At 35.2% G+C, this 7,503-nt stretch overlaps 1 protein-coding gene across 1 annotated transcript in view; it reads right to left on the bottom strand.

The window, feature by feature from the left end:
• Positions 1 to 7,318: 7,318 nt before the first annotated feature.
• Positions 7,319 to 7,503, bottom strand: part of asip2b (agouti signaling protein, nonagouti homolog (mouse) 2b) — a 3,684-nt gene continuing 3,499 nt past the window's right edge. The window contains exon 3 of the mRNA XM_077217814.1: positions 7,319 to 7,503. This exon is cut by the window's right edge and continues 1,305 nt beyond it. The gene's annotated coding sequence lies outside the window, so the exon portion shown is untranslated.

The raw sequence follows: 7,503 nt of genomic DNA, 5'->3' as shown, positions 1-7,503 counted from the left end.
GTTACCGGATGATCCGGTGACGAACATGTAAGATCAGAGACCTGTCAAATAAAAAACTCTGTGCGTTTTGCAGAAGATCTCCATAACAGATCTTTATGATACTCGAGATGATGAATCTGTGGTGTAGTTCTGTCGTCCTACAGATAATTCATGTGAAAGTTTATTTTTAAATGTTACGCAGTTTGTAGAAGGGTCAGGGATGAGTGGCTGTAAATAATCAGTGAAATCTAACAGTTCTTATAAGTTCATAAAAATTTCAAGGAAAACTGGTAGACGGCAATGTGAATAAGCATTTTACAGCATCTTCCTCCCTTTCTTTGTTGATGTAATTTTGCTAATGAGCCTCTATCTAAGTCCTTACCCCCCCAAAAAAGTTTATTCTAGTCTGCTATTGCTTTACTTCTCTTTAACTAAAAATTAGACTTTTGCTTGGCTTATGTTCGGATTATGTTTGTATCTAATCTTGTGATTAAAATATACTTAATAAAAATATAAATTAATGTCCAAAATATATTTGGCTTGTATTATGTTTTTTTGTTGTTATTGTTGTCATATATTGGCATAAAAAACGTACATTTAAGTTTAAAATAAAAAGTCGGTTTTGGGGTGGAATAGCTCAGAGTAAATAGTTCATGGGACTGAACTTATGTCCAACCTGATTCATAGCATCAATTATAAACCCTTTCAGAAAATATAATTTCAAGACTTTTTGAGATTTGGGGCTATTTTGCCTCCACAACTTGCCTTCTTTCTTGTGAGACTAGTGAAAAGAAAATATACACATTTAAGTGTTTATTTCATTACATTTGATCTTTTTGCTTCTGTAGATTTCAATTATGCATATCTTTGAAAGGCTGTTTTCTTAAAATGAGTTTTTTAATCTCCCCTTTGGCAGCATTTACACCATTCTTTACCATTTTATTTTAATCCATATTCTGAAGGTTTACAGATGGGTTTTCTTCATATATCTTTCACCTGGTTTATATAACACTTTATTCTTAAAAACATGATGAAAATTATTTTCTTTCTGGCTTTTTTGTGATTTATGGAGTGACAAAAAAAGAAATCCAAAATCCCCTCTTTAAAAACCTTTAATATATCAACTGTATAAAACAAGAATTCTGAACCTGGCTTTATACCATGTTCAGTTTTCTGTTCTTGAAATGTATGCAAACTAGTGAATATTTAAATAGTTAATGCCTCACACTAGTAACAAAACATGTAATACAAATCAATTGTCTTTATTTACTGTGAGTATGGTGATAATTATTAGGTTTTTACTCTATTCGCTTATAAAAAATGGGCCAAATTAGTTGCAAGAAGTAGGCCTATTGAAATAGTACACTTGCAAGTATAAAAATTGATATTAACTACATAAACTATACTTAGAAAATACACTTGAACTTTACTTAAGTTTACTTAAAGGGTAACTAAACCCTAAAACAACTTTTTTTTAGTTAATGATCTGTAAGACTGGGGCTTTATTAATGCTGTTCATTGATTCGAGTACATTTTTTGACATTTGGGTATAAAGAGTATTAATTCTACAATATATGGTGTAAAAACGTCTGAGTGCTGCCCTCTTCAGGTTGAACGGGGGCAACTGCAGTTGAATTTTCCTATTGGAAGTTGTGGTACTGCGTGACGTCAGAGGGTACCAGCTCACCACGCCTCTGCCTACAGAAAGAGGGGGGGCCCAGGTGCTATTTTTTGTGCTTCAAAAAATAGCTGGCTGCAGTTCACTTAACGGCCACTGGTGTGATTTCTGAATTCTACATATATAGCCCCATTTAATTAAATAATATCTCCATTTAGAGGTGTGTATGTAACTTTTGGACTGTACTAAAGAATAAAAATACCATAGTATTTTGGCAGAGATTTAGAAAACATGCTGAGTTCACATAGCCTGGCAAGCAAGACCAATCAAGATGTTAGGTCTGGGAACTCACAATTGGCATACCTCAATCCGAGGGGCGAGATAAACAGTTGTCTTTCAAATTCCCTCTGCACGCAATAGGACAGCGCTACAACCAACCAGAGCAACGGATGGCTGTGGCTGAGTGAGTCCCATGCGTTTTTACACCAGCGGAGCTAGTTGATATATTAAACTTTGCCGTATCCGGTCGTCAAAACTCCGAACACATCTTCCTTTTTTTTAAGAATGACTTAAGTGACGTTCTCATAACTCCAAGTCATCCAGAGTCGCGGCCAAAGCCGATTCGAAAGACCGCTGTTCGCCAGCAGCATCTTCTTTGTTTTCAAGTAGCAGATCTCCTATGGAAATCACGCGGAACCGTCACAACTCTGCCGTCATTATGTTCAGCCCGCCCACCAACTCTATACACGATGTGATTTGCCTGACCAGAGTTTGGTTTTTCCAGCTCGAATGCCAACGGATAATTTTTGCTGCCGCTAGGGTGCGCCTAGATTTCGAGGCTAGAGTTCATATACTTGTTTCTCTGAAAAACACTTCTACAGCCAGTTATTTTACTTCGAAATGTGCATTCTGTGTGGGAATGCCTGTTTTTGTTTTGGTCCGTGTGATCCCGTCCGCTGCCAATTTACCCAATAGTATTTCGACACATCCGTGTTGCCAGTAGGTAGAAAACACAGCGTATTGCAGCCGTGGAAGCCAGGAAACAAAATAGGTCAGAGATCGCAGATTCTACCCGACCTAAAAATCCTCGGCATCATCTAAAAATCTCTATAAACGGGAGCATATTCAAACGCGGATAAATCAACTCATCAACTTGCAGTGTGTATATCGCCCCGCCTTCCATTGTCAGTTGTGCTCGCTCCTGTTGTCCTCAATCTGGAAATCCATGTCAGCGTCGAGACTGAGGAGGAGGGGACGCGCAAACGATTCTCTCCAATATTTCGAATTTCATCTGCAGTACTCATTTCAAATCGCTAGCTGTCAATCTTACATACTGCACCTTTAACTGACTTACGCTATATGCACAAATGTCAGTGATTTTTACCATGCTTTTATAAAAATATGACAGGCCTCATCTATTAAAATACAGCATAAAGCACTATTATGTATAAGACACCTGCAGGATTTAAATGGATCTTAGTGGCTTTGCTGAAAACAGCTGCAGATTTATAAATGTACCACGTAATTTGGCTGGAATCTGAAGCTTGACTTTTCAGGAGATTTGTACACTTTCTTTATCTGATGTAAGTACCGAAATAAAGCAGGACTGATTTGCAGTATTTCATTCATTTGTTTCTGATCATCTCCACTGATGCAACAGTCTATTATACATAATGTGCAAAAGTTTATATCCACACTAGGAAGGGCACAGCCCTTTGTCTTTGAAGACAAACTTGAGATAAATCAAGACCTGCTTAAATATAGGCTACGAAAGGGAGATTTTTTCGTCTAGGCACCAAATCAAATCACAGATCCTTTTTAGAGCTTTTTAGGAGAACAAAATAGAGGAAAGTAAAGTTTTCAAACTGCAATTCTAAATGTTTTATTACAAAGAATTTTGTAGAGAGCACATTGAACGTTTTCCCCCCAATAATATTCAGTCAATATGACCTGACAGTGGATAGAAATATATGATGATACTTATCTGGCAACTTTTCTCAAAGAAGCTTTTCATCCGCAGTAAAGCGTCTGCTTCACATCCATGTAAACATTTTTTTTTTTTTTCGTGCAGAAATCAGAAACATGGAAAAATGCCATATGACAGTAGAATCATCACAGTAGATGAACGTCTTAAAACTTATTATTAAAAGATAGCAGTATGAGGATAACATTGGATTAACATTTACTGCACCTAAAATGACTTGACTTAGCTTATTAGGCACTGGTACACTGATTCTGTACAAGTTAAACAGTTTAGCTATGTCCCTTGCTTTACAAGAGTTGAAAAATACTGAGAATAATAACAAAAATTAAACTTTGCCAGCATGAATCCCACAAGAGTTCACTGTAAAACATCTCCAGTTGGCAAAGCAGTCACAACAGTGTCATGGTGCAAAAAGAGAGCAAAGAACTCGAGTCATATGGTAGTTAAATATTCACCGTACAGTTAAATGTCGTGATCCATGGCATGCTACATAGCAGTATCAGAAGTTGTAGAAGCACAGGTGTAAATCCTGTTGGTGCACAGATGCTTGTGTGATATATAACAGTGGTTCTCATTTAGTGGATCTGGAGGTCTGTTCTGAACAAACATTTGCTAAATGCTAAATAAAAATAGTGACACTTTACAATAAAGTCCAATTAGTGAATTCATTAATTAACATTAACTGATAATGAGCAATACAGAAATGTATTCATCTTTGTTAACATTCATTAATAAAAACACTATTGATCATTGTTAATTCATGTTAGCTCATGTCCATTAAATAAAATTAACATACAACTCTTACTACTTAAAAATGACCCTTTAAACAGCTTTACAGTTCAAATAATACGGTAAGCAGAAAAATATTGTAAGTGCTTTTAAAGTCAGCTTGAAACGGAAGTTATAATAGTCTTTTCCTCCCTGGTGTTGACATACATCTGAGTGAAATGGCTTCTGGAACAAGAGAAAATATAGGGCGGGACTTGATTTTGTCCAATGGAAATTGATTGGATGGTTGTGGTTTGCTATTGGTTGATCTCATGTGAGTGATAGGTTGCCCCGCCCTCACATCAGAAAAAATGTCATCAGAGAAGAGATGATATGTTGAGATGGGCCCATAAAAAAAAAAAAAAAAATATATATATATATATATACTTAAATATATAAATATATATATATATAAAGTAAATACTGAAATATTCCATAAAAAAAATTGTCAATTTTGATTACATGGTGACTTTTAAGTGCTTTAATGTAAGTGCTCCACACTGATTTTGAATCCTTCCAAAAATTGTCCTCATTCACTTCCCTTTTAAGTGCCTCTCTGAAACCTCAATTTCTGTTTGTTTTAAAGAAAATAAGGGATGAGTCAAAATCATCTCTGATGATCAAAACCAGTTCTATTGTAAATGGAATATTCCTATGAGGTCAAAGGTTGTAATTGAACTGCATTATTATTATTATTTTTTAAATCTTGGTAGAAGCTTGTCAAATTATATAGATGCTGTCATCATCAAAAACCATGAAGAAAAAATGGTTTTGCGTTATGGAACTATTAGAAACTGATAGCAAGATACCATTAAACTATTGTGGTAAAACTTTAGAATACTGTTCCTTCATTAATGAATAACTACACGGGAACAAATGAGTAACGCACTATTAACATTCTAGTAACTAGTATTAACTAACAAGTTAAAACTCTGATAAACAAATTAGTAAGTAATAGCGATCAGCTGAATGTGCCGTTTACTATTAGCTAATCAGTAACTACTATGTTTCATTCCTCACTGAAGACTACTAAAACCTACTATATACAGGTTCATAATTAAAGGAGCTGTTTGTAAGAAATGTATTTCAATTAATCATAAAATGGCCCTGATAGGTCACTAGACATTAAGAAATCATGTTCATTTCAAATACTTATATCACTGACAACAATAGTCCGGCCAGGATATTGTCATTTAAAAAGTGAAGTTGCAGCCCTCAACTGATGTTGATGTTGTTATGTTGTGTTTTGGTCTGATGCGCCACCCTCCACCTATCTACCAATCACGAAGTCAGTAGAGTTGCGGCATCCGGGTTGCCAGCTTTGCTAGTCACCACAGCTGCAGCTACAAACGTGTCGGAATTGGATAAAAAAAAAGTCTAACGTTGCGAAACCAAAAAAAAAAAACTCGTTATGAATCCGAAATACTTCGTGACAAAGTCCGAAATTAAACAAGGATCTGTATAGGAGATGCCTTTCAAAGATGGAGACGGCTAAAAACGGAGAAGAATTTGAAGACAGAAGCCAACGTTGCTAATTTTCTCCTGGACAGGTAAGATTCATCTATGTTTGGCTAACTTGTACTTGATGTAAATGGACATTTTAAATATTCATGACGGACGAACAAAGTTAAGCATGTTCGTGCAAAGTAACGTTACGTTAATTCATATGGAGGAGGTGGGTCATCGAATTGAAAAGGTGAGAAATTGTTTGGGTAATAAAAACGGCGAGTTCTCATTGCTAACATTAGCAATGCATTATCATTATAATGAGACGCTGAGGAAAACAACATTAGCATGCCCATTATTGTTTATCATGCAAGTTCTACAGCCAAAAATAATAGAATGACATGTAATCTTTCACATCACATATTTTAGCGTTATGGACGTGTACTGCAGGGTAAGTTAAAAAATACAGCTGGTCGCTTTCAGTTATAGCGTCAGTTAAATGAATAGCTGTATATTTGATATCGGTTACACACAGTGACAGAGGCTTGTGCTTGTACTTGAGTTAATGACAGATACCTACCGTTACAGGTTAGACTAACAGCTACTGTTCTAACAATGTACTTTCACATACGAGCATATATCTTTACGATTATATTTGGCTAATCGCCATTAGTACATTTTTGCGATATATAATTACTTTGCAAAACATCTCTCATTTGAAGCATAAACATAATTAACAGAAAAAGCTTCTTTTAGCATCCTACGTTCCTGCTGGATCCTGCAGCCTATCTGGCAACCTCGATTCAGAGAGGAGGGAGAGGGGATACACCGCTCTACAGTAATTTGAAAGTGATTGCAGTACCAGTTTTGGCCACATTCTTACATACGGCTCCTTTAATATTTATAATGTATGAGATAAGGTAATGGTAACCCATTAGTAATGAATCAAGTGTTACATCAGTATTCTAATGTGAAAAGCTCGCTAACTCCTTAATATTGAGTGAAGTCATTGTAAGCTTTTGAGGTTTTGGAAAGTAATGACTCAAGTGTTACTGCATCCTTCTAAAGGAACTGCTAACTATTTGGATCAGTATTCTAAAGTAGAGATCATGGGAACACACCAGTAATGACTAAAGTGTTACCAAATCCATTGGAAGGAATTACTATTCAAAATCTTATAAAAATCTCAAAAGCTTGCAATGACTTCAGTCAATATTAGGTAGTTAGTTATCATGATCTCCACTTCAGAATACTGATCCAAATAATTAGTAATTCCTTTAGAAGGATTTAGTGACACTTGAGTCATTACTAATGGGTTACAATTACCTTTTATCATAAATTATGCATTATTTATGTTAATTATGAACCTGTATATAGTAATTATTTGTGAGGTATGAAAAAAATAGTAGTTACTGATTAAAAAATAGTAAACTGCACATTCAACTGAGCACTATCACTTACTAATTTGTTAATTAGAGTTTCTTGTTAGTTAATAGTAGTTACTAGAATGTTAATAGTGCGTTACTCATTTGTTCCCGTGTAGTTATTCATTAATGAAGGAACAGTATAAAGGGTTACCGAAATATTTAGAAACTAAATGTCTAATCTCAATTTTAATGACATTTTTCTTTCTTTTTGTTTGATAAAAAGTATTGGATGGACAATGCTGAAGTAAACAAAACTGAGAACCACTGATATGTGTGTGTGT

The sequence above is a fragment of the Siphateles boraxobius genome, unplaced genomic scaffold, assembly GCF_051911475.1.
Source record: "Siphateles boraxobius isolate OS27281-9 unplaced genomic scaffold, OSU_SipBor_1 1, whole genome shotgun sequence".
Classification (NCBI taxonomy): Eukaryota; Metazoa; Chordata; class Actinopteri; order Cypriniformes; family Leuciscidae; genus Siphateles; species Siphateles boraxobius.
The sequence above is the reverse complement of the archived record's forward strand: the minus strand, read 5'-3'. Positions and strand labels throughout refer to the sequence as shown.